Raw genomic sequence first — 20,198 nt, forward strand, 5'->3', positions numbered from 1 at the left:
GGGGGGGGGGGGGGGGGGCTCTGGCAGAAGCCGGGGACGCAAGGGAGGTGACTGCTCTTCTGTGAAGGCTTTTTTTTTTAATTAAAAAAGATATTTTTTAGTGCTTCATTTATTTTTGAGAGAGAGAGAGACACAGCTCACAGAGTGAGCAGGGAAGGGTCAGAAAGAGAGGGAGACATAGAATCTGAAACAGGCTCTAGGCTCTGAGCCAGCTATCAGCACAGAGCCCAGCATGGGGCTTGAACCCACGAACTGTGAGATCACGACCTGAGTCAAAGTCAGACGCTTAACCCGCTGAGCCACCCAGGCAAGAGTGACAAGTTTGAGCTCTCTGCTCTGGGGACAAGAGAGCAGGGCACCGCCAGCTTGTCTCCCACCAGATAGCACAGACCAATCTCGGTGAGCTAAACAGCGACACCAAGTGGAGACAGGAGTCACACCAAACCCTACCCACTACGCCCTCCCTGTGCCCTGTAGTGCATCTCTACTAGGGCAAGTGGACCTGAGAGTCAGCACAACAGGCACTTTGCCACAAAGACCAGCATAACCCCCTTGCCTGTACCATATCTACTAATCTAAAGTGCTGCAAAACTTCAACACTAGGGGATATAGGATCTAGCTTTGCTCTTCTTTTTTTTTATTTAAAAAAATTGCAAAGTTTAAAAATTTATATATATATACACACATACAAAAAAGACTAGAAAGGAACATAGAACATCACCAGAAACACCAACTTTACATTTAACACAACAGCACTAAATTCATCTTTCAATAATCACTCTAAATCTAAATGGACTAAATGCTCTAATCAAAAGACATAGGATATTAGAATGGATAAAAAACCAAGACCCACTAATATGCTGCCTATAAGACACTCATTTTAGACCTAAAGACACCTGCAGATTGAAAGTGAGGGGATGGAGAACCATCTAGCATGCTAATGGATGCTGAAAGAAATCCAGAGTAGCCATACTTATATCAAACAAACTAGATTATAAAACAAAAACTATATAACAAGAGATGAAGAAGGACATTATATCATAATTAAGGGGTCTTTCAATAAAGAAGATTTTAACAATTATAAATATTTATGCTCCTAACTTGCAACAGCCAAATATATAAATCAATTAAAAACAAATATAAAGAAACTCACTGATGATAATATAATAATAGTAGGAGACCTTAACACCCCAGTTACAGCAATGGACAGATCAGCTAAGCAGAAAAATCAACAAGGAAACAATGGCTTTAAATGACACACTGGACCACACAGACGTAACAGATATATTCATAACATTTTGCTCTAAAGCAGCAGAATACACACTCTTTTTCAGTGCACATGGAACATTCTCCAGAATAGATCACATACTGGATCACAAATCAACCCTCAACAGTACAAAGAGATCAAGATCATTCCATGCATATTTTCAGACTACAACGCTATGAAACTTGAAGTCAGCTAAAAGAAAAAACTTGTAAAGACCACAAATACATGGACATTAAAGAATATCTTACTAAAGAATGAATGGGTTAACCAGGAAATTAAAGAAATTAAAAAGTACATGAAAGCAAATGAAAAGGAAAGCATGATAGCGCAAACCTTTGGGATGCAACAAAGGCAGTCATAAAAGGAAAGTATATTCCAATATAGGTCTACCTCAGGAAGCAAGAAAAGTGACAAATATACAACCTAACTTTACACCCAAAGGAGCTAGAAAAGGAATAGCAAATAAAGCCTAAACCCAGCAGAAGAACAGATATAATAAAGATTAGAGCAGAAATAAACAATATAGAAACAAAAAAAAGTAGGAAAAAACAGCAAAACTAAAACTTTGTTCTTTGAAACAATTAGTAATATTGATAACCCCTAGACAGACTTACAAAAAAGAAAGGAGAAAGGACCCAAATAATTAAAACCACAAATGAAAGAGAAGAGATCACAACCAACACCACAGAAATCATAAAACAATATTATGAAAAATTTTATGCCAAGAAACTGGGCAATCTGGAAGACATGGACAAATTCCTAGAAACATACAAACTACCAAAACTGAAAATTCCTAGAAACATACAAACTACCAAAACTGAAACACGAAGAAGTGAAAAATTTGAACAGACCCATTTGAACAGTAAAGAAACTGAATCAGTAACCAAAAATCTCCCGACAAACAAAAGGCCAGGGGAATTCTTTTTTTTTTTTTTAAGTTTAACTTTAAGAGAGAGAGAGAACATGAGCTGGGGAAGAGCAGAGAGAGAGAAAGAGAAGGAGAATCCCAAGCAGGCTCTCCAATGTCACAAACTCTGAGATCATGACCTGAGCCAAAATCAAGTCAGATGCTTAACAGACTCAGGCCACCCAGGTGCCCCTTCCCAGGGGAAGACTTAATACCTGTTCTTCTCAAATTGTTCCAGAAAATAGAAAGGGAAGGAAAACTTCCAAACTCCTTCTTAGAGGCTAGCATTACCTTGATTCGAAAACCATACAAAAGCCCTACTAAAAAGAATTATAGGCCAATATCCCTGATGAACATGGATGTGAAAATTCTCAACAAGATATTAGCAAAAGGAATCCAACAGTACATTAAAAGAATTATTCATCACGATCAAGCTGAATTTATTCGTGGGCTGCGAGGGTGGTTCACTATTTTCAAATCAATTAACTTATACACCACACTAATAAAATAAAAAATAAGAACCATATGATCCTCTCAGCAGATGCAGAAAAAAGCATTTGACAAAATACAACATTCAATCTTGATAAAAACCCTCAATGAAATGAGGATAGCTGGAACGTACCTCAACACCATAAAAGCTATATGCAAAGACCCACAGCTAATATCGTCCTCACTGGGGAAAAATGCAGAACTTTTCCTCTATGGTCAGGGACAAGACAGTGATGTCTACTCTCAGCACTACTGTTAACATAGTAGTATCCAAAGTTTCAGCCTTACCAATCAAACAAAAAGAAAAAAAGAAAAAAAAATCAGCAAGGAAGAGGTCCAACTTTCACTATCTGCAGATGACATGATACTCTATACAGAAAACCCAAAAGACTCTACCAAAAAATAGCTAGAACTAATACATGAATTCAGCAAAGTCCAGAATATAAAATCAACATAATCCCTTGAATTTCTATACACCAGTAAAGAAGCCGCAGAAAAAGAAATCAAGGAATTGATCACATTTCCAATTACATCCCAAACCATAAGATACTTAGGAATAAACCTAACCAAAGAGGTAAAAGATCTGTATCCTGAAAACTATAGAACACTTGGGGCACCTGGGTGGCTCAGTTGGTTAAGCGTCTAACTCTCGGTTTCAGCTCAGGTTCTGATCTCACGGGTTTCTGAGTTCAAGCCCTGTAATGGGCTGAACAGGCGGTCAGCACAGAGCCTGCATGGGATTCTCTGTCTCCTATCTCTCTGACCCTCTCCCACTTGCGCTGTCTCTCTCAAAATAAATAAATAAAACTTATTTTAAAAACTATAGAACGTTTATGAAGGAAAGTGAAGAGGACATAAAGAAATGGAAAAACATTCCATGCTCATGGACTGGAAGAACAAACATTAACATGTCTATACTCCCCAAAGCAATCTACATACTTGATGCACTCCCTATCAAAATACCACCAGCATTTTTCAGAGAGGCAGAATGCATATTCCTGAAATTTGTGTGGAACCACAAAAGATCCCGAATAGCCACGGCAAATCTAAAAAAGAAAAGCTGAAGGCATCATGATTCTGGACTTCAAGCTATATCACAAAGCTGCCAGTATGGTACTGGCACCAAAACAGACGAAGAGATCAACGGAGCACAAAAGAAAACCTGGAAATGGACGCTCAATTTTATAGTCAACTAATCCTCAACAAAGCAGGAAACAATATCCAGTAGAAAAAGGACAGTCTCTTCAGCAGATGTTGGGAAAACCGGACAGCAACGTGCAGAAGAATGAACCTGTACCACTTTCTTACACCCTATACAAAAATAAACTCAGCATCGATGAAAGACCTAAATGGGAGACAGGAAACCATCAAGGTCCTAGAGGAGAACACAGGCGGCAACTTCTTTGACCTCAGCCAGAGCAACTTCTTGCTAGACATGTCACCAGGCCAGAGGCAAGGGTGACAAAAGCTAAAAGGAATATAGAGACTTCATGAAGATGAAAAGACTTTGGCACAGTGAAGAAAACAATCAATGAAACTAAAAGGCAATCGACAGAATGGGAGAAGATACTTGCAAATGACATATCAGATACTAAAGGGTTAGTATCCAAAATCTATAAAGATCTTTTTAGACTCAAAACTCAAAAAACAAATAATCCAATTAAGAAATGGGCTGAAGACATGAATAGACAGTTTTCCAACAAAGACATCCAGATGGCTAACAGACACATGAAAAGATGATAAACATCACTCATCATCAGAGAAACACAGTGCAGATCAAAACTATAATCAGATAGCACCTCATACCTGTCAGAATGGCTAAAATTAACAACAAAAGAAACAAGGGGTGCTGGTGAGGATGTAGAGAAAGGGGAACCCTCTTGCACTACTGATGGGGATGCAAACTGGTACAGCTGTTCTGGAGAACAACATGGAGGTTCCTCAAAAGGTTAAAAAATAGAACTACCCTATGATCCAGCAATTGCACTACTAGATATTTACCCAAAAGGATACAAAAATACAGATTTGAAGGGGTACGTGCACCCTGATGTTTATAGCAGCACTATCAACAATAGCCAATTATGGAAAGGGCCCAAATGTCCACCAACTGATGAAGAGCTAAAGAAGATGTGGTATATATACACAATGGAATATTACTCAGCTATCAAAAAAGAATTAAATTTTGCCATGTGCAGTGATGTGGATGGAGCTAGTGCGTATTATGCTAAGTGAAAAAAGTCAGTCAGTGAAAGACATACCATATGATTTTACTCATATGTGGAATTTAAGAAACAAAATAGATGAACATATGGGAGCAAGAAAAAAGAAAAAAATAGAGAGGAAAACAAACCATAAGAGACTCTTTTTAAAATCCTTTTTTTTTTTTTTTAACTAGGCAAAGAACTTTATTAGTCTTGTTTCAAACTTTATACCCAGGCTTCTTCAGCTTAATTAGCAACAAAGAATAAATGCTGTATAAGCAAAACCTGAAAAGAGCTGCAGTGTCCAAGGGACTTGTAAAAATATTAGAGCTCTAGATTTTACCAAATTCATGAAGAAAAATTTTTGAAAGCAGCCATAATATAAAATAGCTCCCTGTAACGTCTTCAAGTTTTATCTTCTTCAGAAGTTGACTCGATTCAGTTTGCTTCATCCTTGGGAGCTTCATCAAAATTCTCCACAAGATGGGGACCTTCATCGTCATCATCCTCTCTGGTTGCGAGTGGTGCCTTTCCATCCGCAGATGGTTTGGGCAGAGCTTTCAGCCAGTCTTCTTAAACCAGTCAGACTGTGGGCAGCAAGTTGGCTTAAGATAGTGAGTAGCATTTCTGTCAGCTGCGTTTGCTCAGCATGGCTTGTGATGGTGAAAGTTTCGCTGCCAGGGATGCCTGAACTTTAGGGTTGTTAAAGTGGGTCAAGATGGCAGCTGGAGGGAGCTAAACATTTTTTTAATGTTTGTTTACTCTTGTGATAGGAAGAGAGAGAGAGAGAGAGAAAGAGATCATGAGCGGGGGAGGGAGGGGCACAGAGAGAGAGGGAGACACAGAATCTGAGGCAGGCTCCAGGCTCTGACCTGTCAGCGCAGAGGCTAAAGAGGGGCTCAAACTCCCAAACCATGAGGTCACGACCTGAGCTGAAGTCAGACACTTACCTGACTGAGCCACCCGGACACTCCAAACCATCAGAGACTCTTAACATGGAGAACAAACTGAGGATTGATGGAAGGAGGCGGGTGGGGGATGGGCCAAGTGGATGATGATTATTAAGGAGGGTGTTTGTTATGATGAGCACTGGATATTATAAGTGATGAATCACTGAATTCTACTCCTAAAGCCAATACTGCACTGTATGTTAACTAACTAGAATTTAAATACAAATTTGAAAAGAAAAAAATGAAATGAACTTAGCATGTATATGGGTATGTGTGTTCCTAAACAACTTAGTATGAAGGTAAGAATATTCACAGTCTTTGCCCTTGCCTGACCTCTAATTTTGGTGCCCTCGTTACCACTCCGTCCAGGCCCTTGGTTGGTGTTGGTTCTCAAAGTGTGGGCCTGGGAAGAAGTCTGTGTGGGCAACTGAGCAGTGACAAATGCATCAAATAACAAATCCTTCTCTTCATATCTTTATGAGACAATCTGCCTTAGGCAATCGAAGTAATTCAAAATGGTACTTCTCAGAAAATAATGTGGCCCAGGAAATGCATTACTAAATGCCAGATGGACAAAATGATTTGATCCCTTCAACACTGCGGTTGACAATGTTTACCCAAAGTGGATGCACCAGTCTTTCCATCCCCAAATGCTGCTTGTCATGTAATATGACTCTGAGACTCCACCCACTGAGAGAGGGGTCTAAGATCCCTGCCACTGAGTTTGGGAAGGCTTGTGATCATAGCAGAGGTGACACTACGTGACTTCTGATGGTTGGCCCTAAAAGCCAACACAGCTTCTGACAGGCTGTCCTGGGGCACTTGGCTTTGGATCTTGCCACCATGCAATAAGCAAGCCACGCAGCCCCATTGAAGGTCAAGTGTAGATGTACCAACTGGCAAACACTCTGTAGTCTCTACAAACATCAACATTACCTTCCAGAAGCTTTCAGATGGCTCCACACCCCAGCCAGGGTGTTGCCTCCAGCTTTCAAGCTTTCCTAGCCATGCTCTAGACATTATGATGTAGAGACACTCTAACTGCTCTACATTCCCTTTCAAATTACTGACATACCTCCCCCTCCGCCCCCCGCCCCAAGCAGAAGCATCATGAAATGAGTGCTATGTTATTCCACAAGTTCGGGGTGGTCTGCTACATAGTAATAGCAAGGAGAATAAATACCCTTCCTCCATTCCTTCCTCAACTTTAAAGATAAAAACCCTGCCTTCTTTGTGTTCTCTCACAGCAGTTTTTATCAACCTCCATCAAAGCAAGTATGATTTCATTTCACCAGTAATTACCTTTCCATCTGTCTGCCATCAGCTTCGGACCTTTGCAAGGACAGAGATTTTGCTTATTGATTTCTCTTGTCCCAAAGTATTTGTTGTAGGAATGAACAAATGAATGACTGAAACAGCCTAGAGAACACCACACTTTCGACTTCAATCTCACTGTCCCAAACGCAGAGGAAGCTGATAAGTTTTAAAGCTACTGTGTTTGTGAACAGTCATTACATATGAATCAATGCACATGCAATCAATACGCCTTCAGAGGCTAAGCTAGAAGCAGAGAAATGGAAAACAAGAACCCTCACAGTTTGGGTGGCAGAAGTTGGCTGTGCCCCTCCCATATCACTCTGAACCCTTGGGTCTCTCTCGCACGTGCCTACCACATTCTATTACAGGCACCTACGACTCTCCAACTAAAGACTTGCTCTCAGCTCCCAAGAGGGCAGGCCAGACATGCTGAGAGAATTAAAGCCCTGGACACAGCCCACAGACGGTGATGGGTACGGGTTGGAGGATAAATACCCTCCAGTTCCATATACCCTGAGTGGGTACTTTTAGGGCTTTTTCTACAATGTTCCCTAGAATTCCCAGGCAGGAATGAGCCCCAGCAACCTTTGCAATAATGCATTCTTCTCTTTCCACTTTTATTCTCTCAATCTTCTGCTGATACTCTTGGGATCACCTTTGAAATAAACCATCGGCTTTCAAATCTACCCAGGTCTTCTGGAAAAACTCAGAATGACCAGCACTCGAAGCAACACAGACCAAGTCTCATTGACAAAAACAACAAGAAGAGGGTACGGACAGATAAAATTCACCCAGCAAGTTACAATGCCTTCCACTGCATTTCAACAAATGACTCCAGTAAAAATTTCCATGTGCGGTTGATTAAAGATAATCAACTCAAGATTCAGGCCACAACGAACTATAATAGACAAAAGGTTCATTTGTATATTAGTCAGGACACTTTGGGCTGCAAGTGACAGAAAACGAACACAGATTGGCATAAGCAAAACAGGGATTCACTAGTTTGTGTAAGTGAAGCACCGTGGGAAGAGGAAGGTCTTCGGCAGTGGTGGACCCATGTCAATTACCAAAAGTCTCTTTACCAACATGCAGCTCTGCTTTCCTCTTGGGTTTTTTTTTTTTTTTTTTTACCATTTGGGAAGCTCTTTAGAAAGAGTGGGAAGAGGCAACTTCAGATTTACATTCCATTCACTAAGTAACACCAGCAGAAACAGAGATGCTCTTTCTCAACAGTTCCATGCAAAGTCTTGGGCTTGGCTTTCATTTCTGAACTGACAGCTGTGGTTAGGACATTGGAATATGTCACTGGGCAGACTAGATCTGTGACCTCTCTGCAGCGGGAGATGATGGTAGTGGTGATTCTCTCCCAAACCAAACAGCCTGGCAGGCGCTCACGAGTGGTTCCTTACAGGAAATTCACAGTTGGAAGGGGAAGGAACACTACACAGAGAAGCATGACACCCTACAGCACCAACACAGACGTGTTATTTTAAAAAGGACAAAGTACAGGGGCACCTGGCTGGCTCAGTCAGAAAGAACATGCAACTCTTGATCTCGGGGCTGCGAGTTCAAGCCCGACGTTGGGTGTAGAGATTACTTAAATAGATAGATAAAATTTTTAAAATGAGTAAGTACAGACAAGCAAAAACAAATAAACTGAACTCTTCAGTTACTCAAGGCATAAACACTCCATCTTTTGGGAAAGCCAGTTTCTCTGACTTATAACTGAAAAAAGTTGTGGCTGATAAACGTATGTACATAAATCAAGAGGGTGCCAAGGGAGATGAAATTAGCACCTTCTCACCTGCTCTTCTGTTTTTAAATGTAGGTTTCATTATTATTTAGTTATGGCAAGGCCAACAAATTAGGAGATGATTGTTATTGACATGAGAGATTTTTACTCACCGTTCCCAAGAGGAGGGTCATCTCATTCCCTGAGGGGCCACACGGGGAAGCAGTGGGGACCTTCAGGAAGCAGAGGCAGAGGCAGCAGGGAAAACTTCGCAAGAAGACTTACTCTAGTTTCTGTGGGAAGGAACGGGAGAGGCAAGGTAAGCAGGCGTGGAATTGGCTGGTCTGAATAATTTCAGGAGGCTCTAGGGTATAGGGGCTGTCCTGAGTTGTCTGGTGTCTGGCTCCAGGGTGATCACAGCAGGTAGATCTGGTAGCCCAAAGTGTTAGACTTCAATAAAGGAGGTGGGTGGGGGTATGGGTTTTGGATTATTTAATTTGCATATGAGAAGGATGCTCCCAGGAGAGCTGTTTAAAATCTCTAACAATTAGCTAATCCTGGGAGGGGTAGTCCCTCCCCAGTTAGCAAGACCCTAGATGCAAGCACATGAAGAATAGGAAAACGCAAATAGAGTTAATACACTCTTTCAGTGAATGAAGCTATATAACCTGGAGAGATTGCATCAATCAGCCACTTGAGGACTCTGAAAAGTAAGGAGTAGCAAGTAGATTGGAAAAGAAGATCAGAATTTGAAGCACCATCCAACTGGAGTTGACTCTTTTTCTCTCTCTGGTGTCCACTGGCCTGAACCCAACACAGTCTGAAACCTGGGAGTGGACAGAGAGAGCTCGAGGAAAAGGCCTTTAGTTCTGGCTCGACAAGGAAAGAGGTTTCCAGATACTTAGAAAAGGGGAGGAATGCCTTGTTTTCTTTTTCTCATTCCTTCTTGTCTTTTTTCTATTCTCCCGTGCCCCAGCCCACAAGCAGTCTTGGCATACTAATGGAGCTGGTGTCGGAGGCAAGAGTGGAGGCCCCCAGGAGCCTGAAATGCTGAGGAAGGGAGCTTCCTCTCCAGTAGGAGGATGTGTGATTCCCAGAGGAAAGGCAGACTCCTGTTGCTTTCTTACCCTCTCTGTCCTGACACTTGGCTCCAGATATGAGCACAGCTAGGGGTTGTATATGCCAGTGGGGAGTAAATCAAACCCCAGTTTTCTGTTCAAATCGGCAAAAAGAGGCGTTCACAGAGCTGAAAAGGGTCAGGGACAGCTGAGAGAGAGAGGAGAAAGTTGCTCATGGACTCCTAGGGTAACCTCTGAGCTACTCATTCCTGCTTGTGACCCTGAACGACTTGCAGACACTTTGGAACTAAGCTATGGAATAGACTACACCCACGTCCCAGGCTGAGCCCTGGGCGGTGAACATCTGGAACAGATCTAACTAGCACTGTAAAAGGATTTGAAAACTGAACTGACCTTGAAACCACAACCCACAGAAAACTGGTTGGGAATTGAGGACTGAACCCAACTGGGTTGATTAACTGCTAAAACAGAAATATCAACACTCTTCATAGGATTTAAGTAAGATTTGGAGTCTCGTAATATCTAAAATGTCCAGGATACAAACCAAAATTACGTAGCATGCAGAGAATCATGGAAATCTCAACTCACAGGGGAAAAGAGGCCAATGCTGAGATAACACAGAGGTTAGAAATATTTGAAAAAAGGTTTAAAGCAGCTGTTAAAGAAATGCTCCTACATTCCAGCAGGAATTCTGGACATTCCAGAAATAAACGGAAAAATAGAAAGTCTCAGAAAGAGCAAAGAAGATATAAAGAACCAAATAAAAATTTTAGAACTGGAAAATACCGTAACCAAAACAAACTGATTGGATGAGTTCATCAGCAGAATGGAAATGACATGAAGTCAGATGAAAATGACATGAAGCAGTGAACATGAAGACTGATTAGTAGAAATATAATCTGAACAAGAGAAAGAAAAAAAGATGAAAAAATAAACAGATCGTAAAGGACCCGTGGACAATACCAGAAGGTCTAACATCCCTATCATTATGTCTGAGAAGAGGGAAAGAATGAAGCACAGAAAACATATCTGAAGAATAACAACCTGAAAACTTCCTAAATGTGGCAAAAAGCAGAAATCTGCACAGTCAGGAAGCTCAGCAAACCTCAAACAACATAAATCTAAGCAAATCCCGTGCCCCCCACATAATAAAACTTCTGAAGACTAAAGAAAAAGAAAAAGTCTTGAAAGCAGCCAGAGAACAATGGACACACCACCATTGAAGTAGCTGCAGATTACTCATGAGAAACCACAGTTTGGAATGAAGTATAACAAATAAAGTGCAGAAGGAAAACAAATGTCGAGCCAGAATTTTATTCCAGTGAAAAGAAACTTGGGAACGAGTTGAAATAAGGACATTCTCAGGTGGAAAAAAAAACTAAGAGAATTCATTTCCAGCAGACCTGTTCTAAAGGAATTTCCAAGCAGGTTCTTCACACAGAGGGAAATTATATCTGAAGGAACTTTGGAACATCAAGAATCAGGAAAGAGAAATGGAAATAGTAAATTTCTGTGTAAACATAACAGACTACTTTTCTCCCAGGAGTTTCTTAAAGTATGGCTGATAGTTGGAAGCAACAAGCAGTTGTACCACTGTCTGATGGCATTTTCACTGTACGTAGATAACAAAAAACATACCAAAACAAACAATCCTATCTACTGGTAAGGTTTCTATGTTTGACCTGAAATGCTAAGATATTTAAAAATGAAAAGTTATACATACTGTAAACTCTACAGTAATCACTAAAATCACCATACAAAGAGATATGATCATAAAAAGAGAATACATATATCCGAAGTATGCTCTCAGACCATAATGGGCTTTATCTTGAGTTATGCTAGGTTACTTCAATATTTGAAAATCAATCAATGTATTATTCATTGCCAAAAAAAAAAAGCACATGATCATATCAATTTATACAGTACAAGCATTTCACAAAATTCAATAGCCATTCATAATTAAACACTCTCAGCAAACTACTAAAAGAAGGGACTTTTGTCAGCCCAATAAGGGACATCATTGAAAAATCTGCAAGGAACATTACACTTAATGATAAAAGATTGAATACTTTCCTCCTAAGAATGGGAACAAGGCAGACTTCTTCTTTCTCCTTTCCTATTTGACACCATACTGGAATTTCTATCCAATGCAATTAAGAAAAAAAAAAGGAAAATAAATAAGGAAAAGTCATCCAATTTGGAAAAGAAGAAACAAAGACAAGATGAATTGGCTGCCTAATTGTTAAAAAAAAAAAAAAGATTATATGTCTATATAACAGCAATAAGAAATTGGAAATCAAATATTTTTAAATGCTTAAATTTAAAAAGGCTCAGGAACACCTGGGTGGCTCAGTAGGTTAACTGTCCAACTTCAGCTCTGGTCATGATCTCACAGTTGATGAGTTCGAGCCCCACATTGGGCTGTGTGCTGACAGCTCAGAGTCTGGACCCTGCTTCAGATTCTGTGTCTCCTTCTCTTTCTGCCCCTCCCTTGCTCATGCTCTGTCCTTCTCTCTCTCAAAAATAAATAAACATCAAGAAAATTAAAATATAAAATAAAATAGCTCAAAAATGGAGATAATTAAATATAAATCCAATAAAACATGCAAAGGATCTGTGTGCTGCAAACTACAAAATATCGATGAAAGAAATCAAAGAGGACCTCAGTAAATGGAAAGACATACCATGTTCATAGATTGGAAAATAACATGTAAAGATGTCACTTCTCCCCAAATTTATTTATAAATTTAACATAATCTGAATCAAATTCCCAACAGGATTTTTTTGTGCAGATATAAGTTGATTCTAAATGGATATGAAAATGCAAAGAAAGAAAAATAGTCAAAATGATTTTGAAAAAGAACAACAGACTTGGAGGAATCATACTTTACAATTTTAAGTCTTCTATAACGCTTCAGTAATCAGGATCAAGATAGCACAGTATTGGCAAAAATATGTAGATCAATGAACAGAAGAGACTCTGGAAATAGACCTGATGCTATGGCCAGCCAACTGATGACATTTTCATTGAAGTATAGTTCATATACAATGAAATGCATAGACCTGAAGTGTGCAAATTGAAGAGACTGACAAAGTCATATACTCATATAATACACAACCAATAAAAAATATTTTCCATTTCTATTACTCTAGAAAGTTTCCCTGCATTCAGTTTATCAATTGAGTTTCTGCTAAAGTGCAGAGGCAACTCAATAAAATATTTTTTTCTTCTAAATGGTGTTGAAACATTTGGACTTCAAATGTGAAAAAAAAGAATTCCCATATAAATCTCATTCTTATACCAAAATTAACTCAAATGAAATTACATATAAAATTAATTAATTTATTTTTAGGAAAGAGAAAGAAGGTGAACAGGGGAGGGGGCAGAGTGAGAGAGAGAGAGAGAGAGAGAGAGAGAGAATCTTAGGCAGTCTCTACACTCAGCATGTATGTAGCCTGAAGGAAGGCTTGATCCCATGACCGTGAGATCATGACCTGAACCAAAATCAAGAATAGGACACTCAACCAACTGAGCCACTTAGGCGCCCCATGAAATCACATATTTAAATGTAAAATAGAAAATTATCAAACTTTTAGGAGAAAACATAGGGGGAAATCTTTATGATTCATAACAGTAAAAGAATTAACAAATTGGGTTTCATCAGAATCAACAATTTGTTCCAGGAAAGACACTGTTAAAATAATGAAAAGATAAGCTAAAGAGTAGGAGAAAATATTTACATACCACATATTTAACCAAAGACTTGTGTCCAGAATATATTAAGAACTCACAAAACTCAACGTTAAGAGAACAAACAATCCAGTTTTTAAATGAGCAAAAGACTTGAACAGACAGAGGAAATCCACATGGCAAAAAAGCACATAACAAGATGTTCAACATCCTTAGCCATTAGGGAAATGCAAATTAAAAACATGATGAGACTCTGTCTTCCTCTCTGTGCCCCTCCTGTGCTCACTCTCTCTCTCTCTCTCTCTCTTAAAAATAAATATACATTAAAACATTTTTTAGATAAAAAATTTAAGAAAACCATGAGATACTACTACTTACCTATTAGAAAGGGTTGAAAAATAATAAAAGATTACTGACAATCTCAAGTATTGGCGAAGATACAAAGCAACCAGAACTCACACATTGCTGATGGGGACCTAAACTGTCATACAACCCTTATCGCAAGTAAGCTGGTAGTTTCTCATAAAGTGAAAGACGTGTCTACTCGTTGACTCGTAGACTAGAGTAATACCTGGGTCCTCCTAGGTATTACCATAGATACATGAAGATTTATCTTTATGCAAAAACCTATACACTAATGTGTATAGCAGCTTGACTCGTGATTGCACAAAAGTGGAGACAGCCAAATGCTCCCCAATGGGGAAACAAACAAACCAGGTTACATTCATACAATGGAATTCTGCTCAGCAATAAAAGGAAATGGACTATGGATATTAGCAACAGCTTGGATGAATCTCAAAGACATTATGCCGAATCTCAAAGACAAGAAGCCAGTCTCAAAAGATTATATACTGTAGGACTCCATTTATACAACTTTCTGGAAAAGATAAAACGTTGGTGACGGAGAGCAGATCAGTGGTTGCCAGGGACAGGGCCTGGGGGAAGGATGTGCCTACAAAAGAGTAACATGAGGGAGTTTTCTCTGCTGACGGAACTGTTTTGTGTCCTGAGTGTGGTGTGGTAGTTACGTGAATCAATACATGTGTTAAAACTCACAGATGCGTAGACACACACGAAAAGCCAATTTTACTGTAATTTCATTTAGAAAGTAAAATTTTAAGAAACTCAAGTTAAAATGCTTCCAGTGAGGGGCGCCTGGGTGGCTTAGTCGGTTAAGCGTCCAACTTTCGCTTGGGTCATGATCTCGCGGTTCGTGGGTTCGAGCCCCGCGTCGGGCTCTGTGCTGACTGCCAGCTCAGGGCCTGGAGTCTGTTTCAGAGTCTGTGTCTCCCTCTCTCTCTGACCCTTCCCTTCTCATGCTGTCTCTCTCTCTCGCCTAGAAATAAATAAAACATTTAAAAAAAAAAATGCTTCCAGTGAGACAAGAAGACATATCAGGAAGAAGAAGCTTCTCCAGAACGTGTTATTTTGTAGGTAAAGCTGAAAGGGAAAAAATAAAATAAAATAAAAAGAAGTAAGTATTGCCTTGAGCAGTGATTTTCAAACTTTAGTTTTTATAAGAATCATCTGGAGGAGTTTTCAACATTGTTTATTCTGGACTTCACCCTTTTCTTACCCTTTGAGAAACACTTGATTGGAGCAGAAAGGTACTAGTTGTTAAGTTACCTCAGCATGCCCTAAAATGCCAGATTAAGACTCAACTGGACTTACCGTAAATCAAAGCAGATGCTTCTGGATTCAGTTAAGTAATTAGGACAAAATTTTCCTTCAGAGAGTTTACATTTGCAGTGCTTAGGCTTGTAAATTGAGACACATAAATAAAGCCTCTCCTACCAGCAGCGCTAAAACTTTTTTTCCTCTTTAGAGATTGAGGCAGTTCAAATGAGATTCCTTGAGTTTTCCTACACAGTCACCAATGAGCAAGAGCCTTAAAAAATGAATCCATGATTAAATGAGTTGCTCTGAGTTATTAGTGGAAGACTAAGAATTTAGTTGTTGTTGCTGGTTGGGAAGGTATGGGCAGGAAAGGAGATACAATTGCATAGATTAACCAAACACGGAATTTTGAATTCTGGGAAAGAGTGTCAAAAACATGACTGAAAAAAATCTCCCTCTCTTTACTACACTTCCAGTTTGATGTTGGCCTAACTTAGTTTGAAATTTGTCTGTTCTTTTATTTATTTATTTTTAACATTTATTCATTTCTGAGAGACAGAGCACAAGCCAGGGAGGGGCAGAGAAAGAGGGAGGCACAGAATCTGAAGCAGACACAGAATCTGCCAGCATAGAGGCCAGTGTGGGGTATGAACCCATGAGCCATGAGATCGTGACCTGAGCCGAAATCGGATGCTTAGCCGACTGAGCCACCCAGGTGCCCCTCAAATTTGTTTTTAAAGTTACTTTGAAGGGCCATATCTAGTTTTTCATGACATTCTTAAAAAGAGATAGGAAAAGTGAAATAAACTCCCAGCTTGCATATAGTTCTATTATTTCCAGGACATTCCAACGACTTTAAGTTTTGAGATGATGTGAACTAAACAGCTCTCTGACTTGGCAACATTTTAGAAAGAGTGGAAAGTGAGCAGAAGCTGGGTGTGCAAGGCACCAGCTTCATAAGAGTTTCATGAACAGAGGCCCCAAAGCTCCTCATATCAAAACAGCAACTGTTCAGGGCGCCTGGGTGGCTCAGTCAGTTAAGCATCTGATTTCGACTCAGGTCATGATCTCACGGTTCGTGGGTTCGAATCCCACATCGGGCTTTGTGCTGACAGCCAGCTCAGAGCCTGGAGCCTGTTTCAGATTCTGTGTCTCCCTCTCTCTCTGACCCTCCCCTGCTCACATTGTCTCTCTCTCTATCTCAGAAATAAATAAAACATTAAAAACTTTTTTTAAATAAAAAATTTAAAAAATTAAAACAAACAAACAAACCAGCAACTGTCTTCTCCAGCTCACATGGGTGTGCTCAAGCCAAGAATTTTGAACCCAAAGCCACAGGCTGACCTTCCAGAGAGGGAAGCCCTGCCTACTTGCCTCCTGCCCAGGGGAATGGGTTGGGGATTTCAAGCGACCAGAGCTGCTACAGGAGCACACCTTGTCTGAAATGTGTCCCTCTTTGTCAGATGAAAAAGAAGGGCCTCTGTTCTCTTTACTTTTTAGCAGAGGAAGTGAGTTTGGCTCAGCAAGGGAGGTGGATGCAGACAGGAAGGGAGAAGATGTAGGCCTGTCTTTTCTCAGTCTTGCCAACCCAGAGAAGGGGAAAATGCAGGCCAGCATGCTTGTCACTCACAGCAATGCTCACAAGTACAAAACAGGGACAGGTGCTTTGGAAGACAGTTGGGCAATTTCTCACAAAATGTGCCATATGAGTCAGCAGTTGCACTCCTTGGTATTTTCCCAATTTGTTGAAAACGTATGTTCATACAAAACGTGTTCCCTAACGTTTACAGTAGCTTTAGTCATCATTGCCAAAACGCGGAAGCACCAAAAATGTCCGTCAATAGGTGAGTGGAGAGACAAACTGTGGTACGTCCATTCAATGGAATATTATGCAGTGATAAAAAGAGCCGTGAAGCTTGAAAAGACATAGAGGAATCTTAAAGGCATAATCCTAGGTGAAAAAGTCAATTCGAAAAATGCACGCTTAAGTCCCTAACCACCTAACATGGTGGACAAGGCAAAATTACAGAGAGAGTAAAGAAGATCAGTGGTTGCCAGGGGTCTAGGGAGTCAGAGGAAGGCAGGAGAGGGTGGAGTCCTGAGGATTCTCAGGGCAGTGAAACTTTTCTGGACGATACTGCCAACATGGAAACAAGTCATTACACATTTGTCAGAGCAGGGAGAATGGAAGACACCAAGAGGGAACCCTCCCATAAACTACTACGCACTTCAGCTAATAATAATATATCAGTAGTGGCCCCTTCAACCATAACAAAGGCACCGCACTAATGCAAAAGGTTACTAGTGGGGCGGAGGCTTTAATAATAATAACTGGGGAAGGGGTTTGGGTGTGAGAAGACAGATGGGAACTCTCTGTACCCTCCAATCAGTTATTCTGTAAACCTAAAATTGCTTTTAAAAAGAAAAAGCACAAAACATCTTGTTAGGGCCCTTTTGCCCTGGCCAGAGCCCTGCTTGCGCCTCAAGGCCACCAGGCCCCACGGCAACATTCTGTTGTGGCAGGTTTCCCTGATGACTTGCAGCCCTGACTTTTTCAAAAGCACCATGGCACCCCCAAACCCTGGCTGCCTGAGCCTAGTGCTGCCTGACTTTGTGCCTTCAAAATCACCCCAGGTAACAGGGGCGCCTGGGTGGCTCAGTCGGTTAAGCCTCCGACTCTCGATTTCGGCTCGGGTCCTGATCTCACTGTTGGTGGGTTCGAGCCCCACATCAGGCTCTATCTACACTGATAGTGGGAAGCCTGCTTGGGATTCTCTCTCCCTCTCTCTCTGCCCCTCTCCTGCTATCTCTCTCTCTCTCAAAAATAGATACATAAACTTGAAAAAAAAATCACCCCAGGTAACAAACTCTGCCTACGGCAAGAATCTTTCCAGATTCCCTCACCACTTTACCCACAATACTTTGAGCTTTTGTGTCGCCAAGCGTCCACTTCCTCTTCTATAAAACCTGAATAATAACACAATCTGTCTTCACGGTTGTTCTCATGCAGTGCATATTTACCAAGTTCTTCCTCTGGGCCGCACACCGTCCTGGGCTTTTAGAAATACTGTCGTGAAAAAGGGACAGATTCACTTCCTGCCTGGCTGGGCTTCCGTTGTAGTGAATGGATTCGACGAGACAACTCAAGGAAGTTCTCAGCACAGTGCCTGACCCACAGTAGGTGCTCAAGAAATACCCGCAACTGCAAAGGCGAAGGCCCCTGAGGCCGAGGGCTGGATTTCCAGGCTTGGAGGACTTGTCTGCGCCAACACCGCAGGCGGACTGCAGGGACTCCGGGCTCCAGCAGGTGGCAGCAGCGGCAGACACATCCCGGCAGCCAGGAGCCTTGGCCAAGGCGAGGAGGGCCGGCCTGATGAAATCATGAAATCCAGGCGCAGGCTCTTGAGGCTCAGGCTCTTATCCTCTGGATCACAACAAAAGCCTGTTCTTTGCGGGGAGTGTCTGCTGAAAACGGAGCTCCTTATCTTATCGCCATCTCTTGCTTTGTCCTTTCGAAAGCAGCCACTTAACACTCTGCGGAGGGATCCTTCTGGGCCCTGCCAGACAAACCTGAGCTTTCAGCGCTGACTTTTCCAGCCGGAAGAGACTTGAGAATTGGTGGGTTCAGAGGTTTGCAAAGTCAGGCGCCTCCTGGGGCCAGGCGGTAATGGACGCCGCCCGAGATCCCTCCAGGCTCCAAGGGACTGGGGGTGCCCTCTCGGCAAGGGCTGAGGGAACCACATACCTGGACTTCAGGGTGACCCTACCGTGTTTAAAAAGCCCAGCGGCACCCCAAGGACCTGTCTGCCATCAGAATTCGCCGGAGCCCTTCGGCCTGTGATGCCGGACAGCTGGCCGCAGGGTGCCCTGAGTTGTAGACCGCACCAGGCCCGGAGAGGAGGGGCGGCCTGCTCAAGGCCGACCAGTGAGGGGGGCCCAGTTGCGAGCTGAATGGAGTTCCCATCTGCTGGGGCTGCACTCAGCGCCGCGAAGTGGTGCGTGTGCGTGCGCGCGTGTGTGCGTGTGTGCATCTATGTAAAGAAAAGCAAAAACTATGTTAAAATATGGCGCGTAGCCCAAACTTACTGTGCCGGGTATCACTCCTCAGCTATAGAGGATACCGCCACCATCGGGAGCAGAGGGTGTTGGAGGGCATGTGCCCTGGGCCACGTACAGGTCACGCACTGTGTGGATTAACGCAGTTGATCCCTACAGCCGCCCGGGAAGGCAGGCACCCTCCCCATCCCCATTTTACGCATGTGCAAGTCAAGGGCGCTAAGCCATTTGCTCAGAGTCGCTAAGCTGGAAGTGGCCGAGCCTCTATCCTTCCTCGGCGTGGAGAAGGAAGGTGATCAAGAGAGGGCTCCCAGGGCTCACCCTGGGGAGGAGGCTGGAGGGATGGTCTCCTGAGAGGGTGCGGAGCCGGGACCCAGGCCTGCTGGGGTTCTGAGGGAGCTCCCCCTCCCTTCATAGCCTGCAGGCCTCACACCTGTCCGCTTGCTCAGGCACCTTCCTGGCCGAAGGTGACAAACTGACACAGGAAACAGCAGTAAGCCTAGGCCAGGAAAGCCGTGGGAGGCAGGATCAGGGAGTGGTTCCCACCTCCTGGCAGGGACCGACCCCCCCCCCCCCCGCAGTGAGCCCTGGGGGCTCTATTGAAGCAGTCCGGTCTCCAGGGCAGCTGTAGAATGTACCAGAAGGTGGGGGAGGGGGAATGCCCGCTGGTCTCACAAGGCCCCCACAGAATGGAGTATGGAGGTGGAGCAGGAGGGAAAGGGTGGCCAGAGCCCCTCCCTCTTCGTTGATACTCCTTTGAATGTCTCCTTGTCACAATAACTAGCTTCCTGCCATCTTGCTTCACACTCAGACACGCCTTAGATGTTTGGCACTTTTCGGGGGTTTTCCAGCTTGCCAGAGGCCTCAGAGTCACAGTGTTCTAGCTGGGCTC

General features: G+C 42.3%; 1 long non-coding RNA gene across 1 annotated transcript in view; it reads right to left on the reverse strand.

Moving 5' to 3' along the window:
* The window catches only part of LOC144236943 (uncharacterized), a 31,516-nt gene extending 11,653 nt beyond the window's left edge, over positions 1-19,863 (reverse strand). Inside the window, exons 1-2 of the long non-coding RNA XR_013336703.1 lie at positions 19,740-19,863; positions 9,037-9,156 (exon numbers count right to left, since the gene is read on the reverse strand). This is a non-coding gene — a long non-coding RNA (uncharacterized LOC144236943). The remainder of the gene's footprint in view (positions 1-9,036; positions 9,157-19,739) is intronic.
* Between the last annotated feature and the right edge of the window lie 335 nt (positions 19,864-20,198).

This window comes from Crocuta crocuta, unplaced genomic scaffold (assembly GCF_008692635.1).
Source record: "Crocuta crocuta isolate KB4526 unplaced genomic scaffold, BGI_CrCroc_1.0 scaffold126, whole genome shotgun sequence".
Lineage (NCBI taxonomy): Eukaryota > Metazoa > Chordata > Mammalia > Carnivora > Hyaenidae > Crocuta > Crocuta crocuta.